Source organism: Anomaloglossus baeobatrachus, chromosome 2 (assembly GCF_048569485.1).
Source record: "Anomaloglossus baeobatrachus isolate aAnoBae1 chromosome 2, aAnoBae1.hap1, whole genome shotgun sequence".
NCBI classification, from domain to species: domain Eukaryota; kingdom Metazoa; phylum Chordata; class Amphibia; order Anura; family Aromobatidae; genus Anomaloglossus; species Anomaloglossus baeobatrachus.
The window spans coordinates 209,618,283-209,636,068 of NC_134354.1; the positions used below are offsets into that span (position 1 = coordinate 209,618,283).

The 17,786-nt window shown below is 38.6% G+C and overlaps 1 protein-coding gene across 3 annotated transcripts in view; it reads right to left on the reverse strand.

Moving 5' to 3' along the window:
* The window catches only part of TAFA3 (TAFA chemokine like family member 3), a 641,246-nt gene that overhangs the window by 155,012 nt on the left and 468,448 nt on the right, over nucleotides 1–17,786 (reverse strand). The window lies entirely within an intron of this gene.

Genomic DNA, 17,786 nt, shown 5'->3' on the forward strand with positions numbered 1-17,786 from the left:
GAGAGAGATCACAGACAGGAAAGTCTATAGAGAATGGAGAGAGATTCCAGAGAGGAAAGTCTATAGAAAAAAGAGAGAGACACCAGAGAGGAAAGTCTATAGGGAATGGAGAGAGATCACAGACAGGAAAGTCTATAGAGAATGGAGAGAGATTCCAGAGAGGAAAGTCTATAGAAAATGGAGAGAGATCACAGACAGGAAAGTCTATAGAGAATGGAGAGAGATTCCAGAGAGGAAAGTCTATAGAAAAGAGAGAGACACCAGAGAGGAAAGTCTATAGGGAATGGAGAGAGATCACAGACAGGAAAGTCTATAGAGAATGGAGAGAGATTCCAGAGAGGAAAGTCTATAGAGAATGGAGAAAGATGCCAGAGAGAAGAGTTTATAGAGAATGGATATAGACACCAGAAAGTAAAGTCTATAGAGAATGGAGAAAAACCCCAGATAGGAAAGTCTATAGGGAATGGTGAGAGACCCCAGTGAGGAAAGTCTATAGAGAATGTTGAGAAACACCAGAGAGGAAAGACTACAGAGAATGGAGAGACAAATCATAGAGGAAAGTGTATAGAGACTGGAGAGAGGTACTAGAGAGGAAAGTCTATAGAAAATGGAGAAAGACACCAGAGAGGAAAGTCTATAGAGAATGGAGAGAGAATGAAGCTCACTCCCATCGACTCTCCCACTGGCCTGGTCTCTGTAGTCATAGCAATACAATAGCAATGGCACGATTTTTATAGATTATTCTTGGTATATTCAGATTGCTACATTTAGAGACATATAATATTGGATCTTATCCCTGTGCCAATAACATAGGTCCAATATATATGGCTCTGAGTAAGCAGATGGGATACATATGATATAGATGGAGGAGTATTGGGTGAACCTATGTTATTGGCACAGGGATAAGATCCAATATTATATGGCTCTGAATATAGCAGATAGTATAAATGTGATATAGATGATAACAAATGTAATCTTTACAAATCTTGCTATTGCCTATATTACATGTTATCTGTCTTTGATTTATGTTTTTAACTGTGATTTTAAATTGTATCGATTCCTGTCATGTCCAGCCTGGTGGGAGAGTTGATGGGAGTGAGCTACAATCAAACCTCCATATAAAGCACCTTGTATTGTGTTGTGACTATATGTAATTTTAATGGCTACCTGCAATGTTTTTCTGTATGCTGGATCTGAAAATCATTTTTTTGGGGATATTTGTAAGGAGTTGCAGTGCTTTTGGCTTTATAACAATTTTCTTCACCAATTTATTATAGCGCTTAAAGAGTAACTGCCATATTTTCATAACTCAATAGTACACATGAAAATAACTCTGTAATATCTTATCAAACAAAACTGCTTTCCTTCTGGACTGATCTTTCACTCTCAATTCATTGATGAAATCAGTAAAATTTGTAATCAGTGAAGAAAGATTCTTCTCACAATAGTAAAATAGGAGATGACAGTTTATCCTTTTAAACTTCTGTAAAGAAGGGACAGAAAGGAGGAGGAAAAAGCTAAAGGTAGACATATTCTGCTGCAAGTTCACCTGAAACGAGTATTATAGTTTTCCATAGAACTTTATTGGCGCCAACTGTAATCTCTTATCTTATCAAACTTATTAAAATATTTATGCTGTGAGATATAGAAAGTATTTAGTCAGCCACCAATTGTGCAAGTTCTCCCACTTAAAAAGATGAGAGAAACCTGTAATTGATATCATAGGTAGACAACAACTATGAGAGACAAAATGAGAAAACAAATCCAGAAAATCACCTTGTCTGATTTCGCAGGATTTTTTTTTGCAAATTATTGGTGGAAAATAAGTATTTGGACAATAACCCATCACCCAAGGACTCCAGTTCAAAACACTAACCATGACATACAAATCCATGCACAACCTGTCTCCTGCCTACATCTGTGACCTAATCTCCCGTTACCTACCTGCACGCAACCTCAGATCCTCACAAGATCTCCTTCTCTGCTCCTCTCTTATCTCCTCTTCCCACAATAGCGTACAAAATTTCTCCCGTGCATCCCCCATACTCTGGAACGCTCTACCTCAGCACTTCAGACTCTCCCTTACCATGGAAAGCTTCAAGAGGAACCTCAAGACCCACCTCTTCCAACAAGCCTACAATCTACAATAGCTCTCAGTCCAGTAGACCACTGCGCAACCAGCTCTGTCCTCACCTATTGTACCATCACCCATTCCCTGTAGACTGTGAGCCCTCGCGGGCAAGGTCCTCTCTCCTCCTATACCAGTCTGTTTTGTACTGTTAATGATTGTTGTACATATACCCTCTTTCACTTGTAAAGTGCCATGGAATCAATGGCGCTATAATAATAAATAATAATAATAACAAAAGTTCATCTCAATATTTTGTTATATATATTTTGTTGGAAATGACAGAAGTCAAACGTTTTCTGTAAATCTTCACAAAGTTAGTACACAGTGTTGGTGGTATCTTGGCCCATACCTCCGTGCAGATCTCCTCTAGACCTAGAATGCGCAACCATAGAAATCTACCATAGAAAACAAGTAACCTAGCAGGCCTGCGAGACCCCAGGTAGGAGTTCTAGGCTTAAAGCAGTGATGTTTTGGGCCTGTTGCTGGGCCTTCAACTCCCTCCAAATGTTTTCTATGGGGTTGAGATGTGGAGACTGGCTAGGCCACTCCAGGAGCTTCATATGCTTCTTGCAAAGCCACTCCTTCATTGCCCTGGCAGTGTGCTTGAGATTATTATCATGCTGAAAGACCCAGCCACATTTCATCTTCAATGCCCTTTTTGATGGAAGGAGGTTTTCACTCAAAATCTCAAAACACATGGCTCCATGTATCCCCACATGTGGTTCTGAGATTTTTGCTCACCGTTCTTGTGATAATTTTGACACCACGGGGTGAGATCTTTTGTGGAGCCCCAGAGCAAGAGAGATTACCTTGTCTTGTATGTGTTCTATTTTATTATTATTGCTTCCAGAGTTGATTTCATAACACCAAGCTACTTGATTATTGCATATTCAGTCTTTCCAGCCTGGCACAGGGTTACAATTTTGTTTCTGGTGTCCTTCGACAGCTCTTTGGTCTTCACCATAGTAGAGTGTGACTCTTTGAGGTTGTGGACAGATGTCTTTTATACTGATAACAAGTTCAAACAGGTGCCATTACTACAGGCAATAAGTAAAGGACAGAGGAGAATCTTAAAGAAGAAGTTACAGGTCTGTGAGAGCCAGAAATCTTGCATGTTTTTAGGTGACTAAATACTTATTTACCACCATAATTTGCAAAAAAAAATCTTGCCAAATGAGACAAGGTGATTTTCTGGATTTGTTTTCTCATTTTGCCTCTCATAGTTGTGGTCTACCTATGATATCAGTTACAGGCCTCTCTCATCTTTTTAAGTGGGAGAACTTGCACAATTGGTGACTGACTAAATACTGTATAAGACAAAGTTTCTTATTTTAATGTAAGATATTAATGTTTCAAAATAAATAAATAAGTAAATAAATAAATAAAATTACTGTTTAAATGCTTTCCTTTAAAACAATTTTGTGAAAAATCTGAACAAAATGTTACTTTTCCAGTGTTACTCACAGAGAATATTGAGTACCGCAGCGAAGAGGTTTTTAGACTGGGTTTTGACTTAGCCCAAGATGTCAACTTCAAGATAGATAGATAGATAGATAGATAGATAGATAATAGATAGATAAATACACAATGTGATATTCAGAGGTGGAAATATTTACTGATAAAGGTAGAAGATAGTTATATACAGTTGAGTAAAATAATAACCAAAGTAATTGCTGAAAATGATCAGTATAAAACGTATATTTAGGCCAACAGTCCAAAGCTGTGGAAGGAAATAAGGATGCCGGCTCAATAACATGTCACATTTTTATGAAGTGCTACTTTTCAACCTTTTCCAGATATTAACAGATATCTGTATCGGATGCTTTGACTTGTATCTACATGTCAGACAGGAATATATTGTACACGCTTTCATTTGTAATTTTATTCAAGTCATGTAAAACACGTGTGATGAGCATAATGCATTTACCCTGGAGAATCATAAACCTGCATCACAGCTGGAGCCAAAATACGACATCTGGATGTCGTTGGGCGGACACATGGTTGCACACTTGGCATTGAACGGCTAGCTCAATTGTTACATTTTTATTTAAAAGCCTTGACAAAGATGGAAGCTTTGGAGTGTATGGATGCCTTCCATGAATGTACACCGCACACCTGTTCAGTTTGGCTGATGACACATAAGGTGGCTCTCAATTGTTAAACTGCAAGTGACAGTTTGTAATTGTCATCCCAAGCAGCAAGGATAGAAAGATTAAAGAAGGCCTCTCCACAGCTTAAAGAGATCCTGTCATCAAAGTTGTAGTTATTAATGCATAGCCAGGACTCATAAATATGTTTGAAAATATCCCCCACTTAAACTCACTGCTTCTGCTATAATTTAGAAAGTAAGCTTAGAAAACGAATGTGTACGACTCTGAGAAGCCATCAGGGCTCCTCCCTTTTAGTATGACCACACTGCCATGATTTAGGTACACTTGGCTCAGCTAGTATTGACTTTAAAGGCAAGAAATATAGTCAATCTAAGCACAGTAGATGAACTAACAGCCATCAGACCATGACTTGTCACCACTGCAACGGGACCACCTGGATAACTATTGAAAGAGGTATTGTAACTAGAGAACTAGAGATAGGTGTACCCATTCAAAGTCGGTTTGAGACCCGGACTTGACCTGAACCCTAATAGAAGTCACTAATTGTGCAATTCGGGTTTCCATCCACATGTAGTCAGCCATAAACAGGACACTTCCAAGGGACGGTGAGTGGGGATTTCCCCTTTCTTTATGCACACTACATCCGATCATGATTTTATTAGCCCCAGGGTGAGCCGATCAAACACTGCAAGTGGCTCGCACTGGGCTGAGCACCGAGCCTACCCGAGCACAGGAATACTTATGCAAGTGGTGTTGTTCATATGTAAACACCCAAACTCCAAATCCAAACTATTTTTTTGCAAAGTCTGTGTTTGGTATGAACACCGAACCTTGGGTTTGCTCATTTCTAATTGTAACATTAATTCAGAACTCTAAATAAATAAGGCAAACACAATAAACCTGTTGCCCACAAGCACACTATTTACTTGTAGATATAGTGTTAATCTGTAGGTAAATAGTCTACAAATCAAGTTAGGATTTTTTTATTGGAAACACAGCAATAGGGAGAAGATAACAAGATTATTTTCTCCCTGCAGCCGCTGACTCCCAGTCATCAGGAAAGTGCAGCAGTTACAGTCTATCCTCCCTACACAGTGAGTGCGCTGTAATCACTCCCCTGCACCTTGATTGACAGACTCTTAATTGACAGACTCAGATGGGTTTGTTAGCTGTCTTGAAGATATTACTTCAATATGCTTTAAAGAAAAAAATAAAATCACAGTTAAAAATTATTCTCTTTACAATTGTGACACTGGTACATAAACCACTGCTAAATTTTTACTACCATCTTTTGAAAGGCTGCCATTTTTTATTATTTAAGAAGGACATGGTGTTGGTAACCCGAGGCTTCCACCCTGCTCAAACTCTCGTATAGTGCGGTTTTCTATTCTATCTATCTATCTTTTCTGCTCCCAGAAGCGGTAACAAAAGCCTGTTGACAGATTCCTTTTATGTTCCTCAATTTTATAAGCATTGTCTATATTAACATTAATTCTATTTAAAATAATAGAATGAATGTGTTCAATGTTTGCATATATTGTGGCATACACAGTGTACTGAAGTGTAGATAGAAGCTGTGTATAGATCCACACCCACGAGAACATTGAACAGCTATAAATGTAACACTATTATTGTTTTCTATTAGTATGGTGCTAAAATGATGATACATCTTCTGTATAAACTTGGCTGATTAGATTCTAAAAGTATGCTTCTGAGCTGGGCATCAGACTACTAAACTTTGGAATAATGAAGGCAGAGCTGCCATGTATAAAATCACTATAACACAGGGATGCATGACTAACACATCGATTTTAAATTAATTAAAAAAGGCAGCAGCCACAGAATTGCTCGGCTCTGTCTCATCCAGACGGCTACAGTTCTCACCCCTAGTTTAAGTGGCAGCCTTCAAGTCAGCTGAAGATCTCCCTGAGGAAGATTCTTCCCTTAAGAAATGTACAATCTTCAGTGTGTAGGAGTTTAGCACACTGGCCCAGGTCTAGTGTTCAAGGGCAGCCAATGACATTTTAACCAATTAACGTGTCAGGTCTGTGGGATGAAAAGATGTAATTGAGACGATAGAGGTAGAGAATGTTAAGTAATTACTTGTAACTTTTAGCCATGTAAGGCCTAGAACATCTAAAATGCAGGACAGTCGGTGGTAAATGTCAGCAGATGAGGCAGCCTTTACCTAAGTATAATGGGTTCTGTTAACCACTTAAGTGCCAAAGAGAAAAAAGTATTCATACTGATATTAGTGCTTTAAGATCACCTGACATATCATAAGAGCATCCAAACTGTAATGCCCATGCCGGCATCCTCGCACTCTCCTGCCCTCCTCCCCCTGTGACGTTGTCAGTTCCCTCATCTGTTCAGGCACCCTGCGGCAGTGGTCCCATTCCAGTCCTATGCTGCAGCCTCAAGAAGCGTCTGTACTCCTGCCAGGTTCCAGGCCTTTGCCCGTAGTGTGCACCTGTGGCCACGCCCCCTTTCATAAAGGGTCAGCATCCTCCTAACCCAGAAGTACCTCCCAGGTAAGCTGGGAGGCCATAGGTATTTAAGGCACCTCTGCCCTTTCAGTGGGGCCTTGCTCGGGCAATGAGTTAGAGTTAGACTCATTGCTGTAGTCAGGTTCCCTAGCACTGTGATGCTGTTTCTTCTGCTGCTATTATTCTGTTCTACTTCCGCTGCTGACATCCATTTGTATTCTAGTGTGCTGCTGCGGTATTACCTATCCTGCCGCTGCTGCAGCAAGCTACCATGCCAGCCACATTCTCTGCTGCCGCAAGCATCTCCACCAGCTGCTGCCACATCCATCTATCTGTCCATCCATCCACCCCAGACGGATTCTCTATATGCTATATGCTGCTGCAACTGTTTGTCAGAGATTGTGGATCCCATTCCCCTGGGGCCAGCTGACACAACACCAGTCTTCCCGAGTGGCACCAAGACCAATACCTGCAGTGTAACACCTTCAACATCAGTGGCTCTGGAGAAGACCAGGCTCAGGTCTGTAGTCAAGCCTCTCTGGGTTTTCTGTGCATTGCTGGCCAGTGGGTTCACTTACATCACTGCCCGCCTAGCAAGCATAACACAGAGTCATAATCATAGATTTAAAATACATTGTAATGAAGATGGTATGGACACATATATATATATATATATATATATATATATATAATATAAATTTAAAGTGTCTTAACCCCTTTAAAATGTGAGTAATAATGTCTTCACTGGTGTTTGAATGTAGTAATCTCTGTTTGCCATCCAGCTGAAAAGGGCAATTTGGTGTAGTATTGTGAGCTGGTCCAACTAATCAGCATCGCCATAAGTGTTCTCAATGATGGAGATTGACTGAGGACAAATTACAGACATTTTCCCTGCCCAGTATTGTTTCCAGCATGATTCTGCACAACATTAAACCCCCTATTACTATGAAGCTGTATATTAAAAGCTTTTACTCCTTTTACCCTTTAAAATTCTTCAGCTTCAGTGTTGAGCGAGTAGTTAACTATTCGTACTCTCTATGCTGTTAGTGAGTACTGTCCGCTACTCACATATTCGTTACCAGTAGCGGGCACAATGTAAGTCAATGGGAAATACTCACTAAGTAGCGAGTAACCCGAAAGCCATACTTTTCGTGCAAGTGGTGAATAGAATGGATTTCAGGTTACTTGCTACTTAACGAGTATTTCCCATTGACTTATATTGCACCCACTACTTGTAACGAATATGCGAGTATCGGACAGTACTCGCTAACAGCATAGCGAGTACGAATACTTAACTACTTGCTCAACATTATTCAGCTCCCAATAGAGACTCTTTAGATTGTATAGATTTTATTATGTTATAATCCATTATTAGACAATGATATTTATTTCATTTTTTTAAAAAAAATGTTTTTTATTCCCATTAATATCTTCATGATATTCTGATTAGTACTGAAAGCACAACAGATAATGGAAACTGTTCTTGTATTTAAGGTACGTTTCTGTTTCAGATAGGAGAATAATGGACAGTTCACTTATCCAGAGTATAGCTGCTGATGATGGGAATGCATTGAGGAAACATTGTACAGTGTTCAAAGTAACATTACCCAAAGGTCAGCATCACTCAGATTCAGTGCGGAAAGGACATAACGTGCGCGGGAACAGAAAGTTCCTTTCTGTAAAGTCCTTCCTTACAAAAGCTTTTAGCCATATTCCCTCAGTTACTTAGCTGGGTATCATTCTGTTAGAAACATTATAAAATGCTAGGCCGATGCATTGACAAGACCCTTAAAAAAGCATCTATTGGAAAATGTGTATTGTCCCTATTGCAAATTTATATTTAACTCTGCTATTTATATGGAGTCAGTGAACAGACTACTTGTAGTGGAGCTGACAGCGAATAGTAATGGTGGGTAGATAATTCCGGCAGCAGGATGAATATTGGCAAGGGCTAGTGAAAAATCAAAAGGGAAAATGTTACAGTACTCAGGATGACAATGTAAAATAGTGTAAAAAACTGTTTTGGTGAAAAATGGAGTTACAAAAGGATTTAGAATGGTTTTGATTTTAAGGGCTCTTTTCCACTTGCGATTGCTATGTGCGAGTGTGATCCGATAAAACATCAGATTGTACTCGCACCAGTGTTAATCAATGAGGCAGTGTCCTCTTGCTTACTTTTCTTTGTCACAAATCGTGCTATCGGTGCAATCGCAGCATGCTGCGTTTTGCACCGAGACTCGGCTCACACACCAACATACAAGCCAATGGGAGCGCGTGAAACAACCCACTGCACTCGCATGTCATTCAACTGTAGTATGATGTACGTAGAGACAGACAGCGGAGGAGATGGGAGAAAATTCTCCCTCCCTCTTCTCTGCAGCTGTGATACGATTGCAAGATTGCATCACAGTCGCATGAGCCTCGGATGACGCATGCAGCAGAGGGTCATTAGGATATCGCTTCTGAAGCTCTCGCCTTGGAAGCAGTACGCAAGTGGAAAAGAACCCTAAAAGTAAACATTGTCCCAATCATGACACGGTAAATTTCAGTTTTTGCATTTTCGCTTTTCCTGGACCCATAATTTTTTTTTTAATTTTACTATCCACATAACCATAAGAGGGTTTGTCTTTGTAGAATTGTACTTTTAAATGACATCATTCATTTTACCACATAGTGTATGGTAAAATGGGAAAAAATCCAAATGGGGGAAAAAAACACAATTCTGACATTTTTTGGAGTGAATTATTGTTACAGTGTACATTTTGTGGTAAAATGACTTCGCAATATTAATCTCCTCATCAGTACGATTATGGCAATACCAAACATGGCCAGTTATTTTGAATGTTTTAGTGGTGAAAAAATGTTGTCTGTTGTGTCGCCATTTTCCAAGACCTGTAACGTTTTTAGTTTTCGGTTAAAGGAAATTAATTTTTTTCTGAGGCGATACAATGTTTTGTTGATATCGTTATTGAATGGATATGATGTTTTGATCACTTGTTACAGCATTTTTTGTGGTATTGCAGCAATCAAGAAATAATAATTTTAGCGTTCTTGAATGTTTTTTTTGTTTACAGTGTTTACCAATCGTGTTAAACATTTTTATATTTTGATAGATCTGACCTTTCTTAATGCAGCAATACTACATATGTGTACTTTTTATTTTTTATTATCTTTATTTTTGACTTTCACATAATTGTAAGTGATAATAATAATACTTTTTATTATTAAGAAAAAGAAAAATACAACACAATACACAAATACAGTTGAACAGAAAAGGAAAAACAAGGCAGGCATGACAGATCTGACTACCATGCGGTTCAACTCAAGCACACAAAGGTTCTGTCATTAAGGATTTCATGCAGTCTCATCCAACACACGAAAGGTTTAAGGTCTCCGAAACCAGAAATCCCTCAGTGTATATTTAATTAATAGGTGGGCCAGCACTTTGAGGGGCCCTTTAATTTTTGATTCAACAAGATCTCCCCTGTGATCCTCAAGGAATACTCACTCTTACTGTTATCCTAGTCTTTTCTTTATTAGCTACAGTATCTCCAAGGGACCATAATAGCTAAAATATTCATTACAGACAGTGCAAACGTAATGTGTGACAGGAGGAATTTTCAATGGTTGAAGACAGACATGAATGTCAGATGTCAACTAATGCTTTAAACAATGCATATGCTGTTTACTTTCAGAAATGGTTACTTAATTTTCTCTTATACCAAAAGAAAAATACATATATTCTGTAAAAAAATAGAATTTTGCTTTCAACCAGTTTTGTATAAATCAATAATACATATGAAAATAAGAAACTTTATAATATATGTTATCAGCAAAATCTGCCAATTTCTCCTCTTATTAGCCACTTCTCCTCCCTCTGCCTCCTCAACTTGTCATCCAATAAGAAAAATCAGCTCAAATCCATCTTACTTAGATAAGACAGACTGTAGGTTCACTATGGTGTCATCTGACACAGCCTCTTGTACCCAATAGAGAATGGAAAGGGAATAGTAGTGAGGAGCAGGGAGAGAAAACAAGCAAAAGGGAATACGGAAAACTAGTGCTAAGCTCTCTAAAAAGTCTTTGACCTCACCCCAGAGCTCAAATTACATTTAGGAATCTCAGCACCACTGTATAATGTCTCTGTGTGCTAAAAAAAAAGAAATGAAAGGCAGGAGTCCATCAAGGAGATATAGTGTTTCTCTGAAAATAAAACAATAAGAACATACTATTTTTTGCTCCAAAAATTTGTCTAGGGCTTATTTTCAGGGGATGTCTTTTTTTTTTTTTTAATGAACAACAATCCACATTTATTGTTAAATAAAAAAATCAACATTTATTCAAGCATAATCACATCACATTCTGGCTCATCAACATAGCTCTCCAAACCTACATATACATACAGTGTGTCCACCCATATCCTGTCCACCGCCATTAACTTGAGAACAGCGGCAGCTATAGGCATAGAAGTGGTGTCTAGGTATAGTAAAGTAGCCATACGCTACGCAATGAAACCACCTATAGCGACACCAGGTGGAAAACAACGGAGTTAGAATTTTATCTCAAAAACAAAACGAGATAGAGAAAAAAAGTGAACTACAAAGTTTTAGGGCATCATCAATTCAATACGAATCGACACGTTCCATACAGAAATGCTATGATTAGAATGTGTAAAACTCACAAGGCTGCGGACATGAAGCGATACCTCATGGAGACCTTCCTACAAGTCATTGTTTATGGTGGCTGCGTGGAGTGGCCTCCATGCTCACCTGACCTGACCCCATTGGTCTTCTTTCTGTGAGGTCACATGAAACAGCAGGTGTTTGCAACCCCTCCACCAACATTGCAGGACCTACGACGACGTATTACAGATGCTTGTGCAAACGTGTCACTTACCATATTGCACAACGTGCAGCAAGATACAGTATGCTGTCCAGAGTCCAGATGTGCATTGCAGCTGACGGTGGCCACTTTGAGCATCAAAGTTAAATGAGCGCCATATGCGTGACCAGCATTCAATGTTTTTGGGGGGTCATGGGTTTCATATCATAGAATTTCTGTATGCAAGGTGTCGAATCATATTGAATTGATGATGCCCTACAACTTTGTAATTCACTTTTTCTTTTTATCTCATTCCGTTTTCGAGATAAAAATGCTAGCTCCGTTGTTTTCCACCAGGTGGCGCTATAGGTGGTTTCATTGTGTAGCGCATGGCTACTTTACTATAATACCTAGACATCATTTATATGCCTATAGCTGCCGCCATTCTCAAGTTAATGGCGGTGGACAGGATATGGGTGGACACACTGAATATACAGATACTGAACATACATGCCAGCCTGTCTTGACTTCAGCTCTAGACTCCTGTAGTTAAGACACCTTGGGTGACATCATGGTCACTTGACAGTGATGTCACCAAAGGTCCTTAAGCAGACTTTATGTAAAAATAGAAATGTTGGAGGCTCCTTGAAGATTGGAGGTCCTGTGAAATTTCTCAGTTCTCTCTCTCTTCCCCTAATGCCAGTCCTGCATACCAGTCGCTCTCCTCTTCAGCTCTAGACTTCTGCAGTTAAGTAACCGTTGATTACCTCATGATCACTTGACTGTGAAGTCATCAAAGGTCTTGATTAGTGTTAACCTTGGAATAGAAACACTCAAGACCCCTAAGAGTGAGGGAGCCATGAGAATTTGCAAGTTTGACTCCCCCACACGCCATCCCTGACTGTAACTAGGTTTTATTAGGGTTTGTTTCTGAAGTAGGGCTTATAATTCAATCATATTCCAAAAATCCTATAAAATCATGCTAGAGATTATTGTCAGGATAGGTATTATTGTTGGGGAAACATGGTAGGTCTTGCAAAAAGGGAAAATTGGTGAAAATGCAGGATACATGTGATTTAAGTGACAGAATTGCCAGAAATGTTATCCTGCCTTACAAGAGCATCACAAAATGTGCATTGGGGTTTTTGTCTCTCCAGCCTGCCTCATACTGCATTTTAAAAAAATATGTAAGTCTCCATAATGTTTCATTTATACTAATGATTGGACTGTTCTATGACGGTATGTACATCTACATAGGCACATGCACCTAGATTTGTACATCTGTATAGGTACATGCTCCTTTGCTAAATTGAGTTGATCCAACTACCCGACATTAACCCTTATTGCTGTTGGCATGAGTATATAAGTGATGTGTTAACTTTACAGTTATGGCAAATTATTGTCATCCATTGCAAGGAGATTTTGGTGCAGTCTGATGCTGGGATATAAGGGCTGCTGTTTGGAATTTTCCTGATATACCTCTTTTTCACCAACTTTAATACTGGATTTATTTTAACATGTTGCACTGTGATAATAATAGTGGTGCTGTTTATTCTTTAAGAATATAGCACTCGATTCTGTATCATTACACACAGAATTGCCAGCAAGTGTTTTCATTCACGTGCACACACACAGAACTGATTACTCTGAAAAGTTACTTGAAAGTATAGATACTATTAAAAACCACTTTTATATATATATATTATATATATAATGAATTAAATTTGTACTGTGGGGAATTGCAACCTTTAACCAATTTGTGAAAAGGTAACAGTGGACACAGCTGTAGATGGCTTTTAAAAGGGCATTGTAAGATGTGACATTTCATTTTTTGGGGGTGACATTTCTGCTATTATGCACCAGATAAGTGCTTTAGGTGTATTTTGCTATGTGCGAATGTAATATTCACAAATTCCTGTCATACTTGCTAGAACACGAATTTGAAGCTGTTGTAGTGTATTGCAATTCTCCGTGTCTTATACAGCATTTCCTTGACCACTTTATCCTTACAGGGATGTTTGCTCAGAAATCTTGGCAACAATATTACATCTAAGGCCTGGGATAACCCCAAAACTTTTATCCATATTTGCAGGTGATTTTCCAATATTACTCAAGTTTTTCTTGAACCTGCTACATTTGTTTTATTCTACTATATAATGGTCTCCTACTTAAAAGACATAATGGTTAGCTTTAAGGGTGTAAAGGGTACTTTAAACGCTGCGATATTGTTACCGATATCACTAGCGAGCGTACCCGCCCCGTCGGATGTGCGTCACGGGCAAATCGCTGCTTGTGTTGCACAACATTGCTTACACCCGTCACACGGACTTACCTTCCCTGCGACGTCGCTGTGGCCGGCGAACCGCCTCCTTTCTAAGGGGGTAGTTCGTGCGACGTCACAGCGTCGTCACCTGGCAGCCGTCCAATAGCAGAGGAGGGGCGGAGATGAGCGGCTGGAACATGCCGCCCACCTCCTTCCTTCCTCATTGCCGGTGGACGGAGGTAAGGAGATGTTCGTCGTTCCTGCGGTATCACATATAGCGATGTGTGATGCCGCAGGAATGAGGAACATTATCGCTACTGACCAGACAACGATTTTTCATAAATAAACGACCTCTCTCAGACAAATGATTTTTGCCTCTTTTGCGATTGATTAAAGTCGCTCCAGCCTGTCACATGCTGCGATGTCGCTAACGACGCCGGATGTGCGTCACAAACACCGTGACCCCGACGATATATCGTTAGCAATGTTGCAGCGTGTAAATGGCCCTTTAGAGTAAGTTGACCCTAGAGGCAATCTAAATTTACCATTAACCTCATCATTATCAGTCCATCAGGCAATGTAAAATTAATACCTTGAGTACCTCAGTCCATCAGTGAATTTACAATGAGCTCTTTTACTAAAGTAATATTTTCTAGTATACAGCATCGAGATTTTCCCTTTTTTTGGTTTTCTTATGTCTCATCAATTCGTGTTACTCATTCAGAAATAACAGAGGTAGTTTCTCTTCTTCTTTTACATGATTGAGCCGTGCTTATGGAAAAGTTTAGAAAAATGTAACAATTAAATAGATATAGAAAAGTTTGGTAAGAACAACACATAATAAAATGTTAAATCTATTAAAATTTTGGCAAGCTTGAAAATTGGGCAATATTGGTTTACAATAAAAACTGTAGTTTGTACATTTTAATTTAATATTGTCTCCTATATAATTACAAAAGAGGGATTTTTTTTGTTCCAGAGGTGATCACTTCTACTGTTCTTCATATGCACCTTATTTGATCCTGATAATATTTGTAAGTCACAAGGGCTATCCTACTCTGTCCTTCATTTTGCACTTTGCAGTCTTCTATGACTGTTTTTGTGAAGGGTGCTGGGTGGATTTCCTGACTTCACTTCCTCAATAACACTGTGATCTTGTTATGTACAAAAACCTATTGATGCACATTCTCTCTGTCTCACCATTTCTGACTCCAACTTCCAGCCACATAACAGTTCAATTGGTGGACATGTTCAGTTCTACGGTTCTCATCGGTTACATAGGCATATCACTCATCTGCTGCCAAACACTTTCTATTTAGAGCCCCCCTTCTGCTGTCTCCTATCAGAGTGATAGTACAGCAATGTACCATGCTCTTTCTGGGCCTGTGCTGATACTGCAACCACCTCTTACAAGCTTTCAGTTAGGAAAGAGGGCAGGCTGCCACTTATACTTCTCACCATCTCACTATAACATGAATCAAGAGTGAACAAACATGGAACACACTACAAGTCAGTAAAATATAATATATACTGTAGATCACACATGGGATACAGTGTTCAAACATAACAAATATATAACATTAGTAAACATTTTCTTAAAGTGGATAGAGGAATAAGACAGAAAAATCAACACCTTTGAAGTGTAGTGCTAGAGATGGAGATTATCGAAACCATGGATCGCAAGAAGAACAAACAAATCCATTTTGGAGCAAATCAAGCCAGACATGTCGCTCAAAGCAGGGTTTTCTAAGCTATGAATTTCATACAAAGAGAGCAATCAATGCAGAAGGACATCATGGTTGGAAGAATAGAAGGAACAAGGTGAAGAGGAAGACCTGCAACCCAATAGCTTGATACGATGAAGAAAATGATGGAGAAGACCATGGTGGACCTATCTGGGTTTGCGCAAGATCATTCTTTTTACAGAGCGTTCATCCATCAAGTCACCATGGCTCGAGTTTGAGCTGAAGGCCGATAAATAATAATAATAAACATCTACTGTTCTTATGTAACAGGGAAATAATGTTTATTCAACCCTCTTTAGATCTTTTTTTTTTCAGTTTACTGAATGCTAAATATTACGTTTACAGATTTACTGGACTTTATTCACTAACAATAGATTCTTCAAATAAATGCAACAAAGAACACACAATAAATTATCACCTCGCGATACCCAAGACACCCAAAACACATCAGCGATTCAGAAGCATAGTATGCAAAATAAATTGGAATTTTTTTTATCATATCTTTAGTGAGGCTAGAACAACTTTGTTTTTATACCTCAAATAAACCCAAATTTGCTTCTTTGCCCAACTCCACTCAACCAATAAGCAACTTTTATCTATGAAAATTTGCATAAATTAGACCTGTTCATTGCATAGTTCTAAAATCACCAGACAAATGGCAAAGGTACCATTGCTATTAACTTATTTTATAACTTGAACTGTTTTAATATTATAATTTATGGGTAAAACCTATATAGTTGTCTCACACACTAAAACTGTATAGTCTGTGTTTTTCTTATTCATTCTTAACTTATAACCCTTAGAAAAACGACAAAAAAGAGAAGTCTTTGGATTTGCCTCATATACCATTATATCCCATGGCCCAAAAACCACCAACAACAATGCAAATTGCACATAGAAAAATCTTTAATTGATTGGGTCAAGCATATAATTTTACATGGGATATAAAACATTATAACAGGTAAGGAGGTAAAAAGACACATGAGAGCGAACAAGAAATCCCCATGTGAGGCTGCATGGATCTAGCAGGGTAAACACAAGGGTATATTCCCAGCAGGGCCAGTGTAAGTGCCTTCACAGCAAACAGATTCAATGTGAAAGACAGAGCAGTACTAAGTAAAGAATCATAGGCACATTTACCCAAACACATAGCCCAGCAAGGAATCCACCAAATGTAAAACTCACATGCAGACGCACAGGGGGAGCAGTCCCAATACGTATTTCGTGATGACTTCCTCAGGGGAACCCTTAGGTTGAAATATGTATCTTCCGTTGAAATATTCCCCCTATTATTCCCTGACACATAAAAGTACACCATAAAAAGGGATAAATATTATGTAATAGAAATGAGACCTGTAGCTTTAAAGTGAGGTCAAAAAGAGGAAAGAAAACAGCCTGCCTGATTCTGTTTATCATCAATGGTCTCACGCTACGACCTGGTGACTTGTTTATAGATTTTTTATCGACTTTTATTGTTTTCTGCTTTCCTCATAAAAGTGTCACCTTCATTGTGACTTCTGTGACGGATGTCCCTATGATTTCAGAGAAATGACTCCACTGGGAGTTCCTGCAATATTTTACAACTAATTTACTGTATCCAACGGGCAAAATCTCTTTTCTTTCATGGGCTTGCTGTCAGTAAATAACGTTCTGCGCATAACATGAAATATTTACATTCTCCCAAATAAACAAATATATATATATATATATATATATATATATATATATATATATCTAGGAAAGGAGAAGAGATCCAGCAAAAATCCAGTCCAATCCAGTGGAAGTCCAGTTGGCATAAAACGTGTCAATTTATTTGTAGAAAAATTAAAAGATATAACAGAGCTGTAAATAATAAGTTGCAGGAAATAGTGCGTCACGGACAACGCGTTTCGGCGGTATAAACCGCCTTCTTTACGGTGCAAGCCAAAAACTTGGTTTTATATATATATATATATATATATATATATATATATATAAAACAATTGTGTCTATACACTACAGTGTAGTTGCAAAAATGCTTGTATTGAAATTTAGTACCAGCCATGCAGAGATTATTATACTTTATTATAATTCCCATTATAGTCAATTGCTGCATCCATATTGTGTTTTTTTCTGATTATTTCCAATATTTTTTAACAGCAGATCTTTTTTGCCATCAAAAATGCTTCAACCCCTTAGAGACCAACTGACTTCATTATAAGTCAATAGGACCTGTCAAGATTTGTGGCT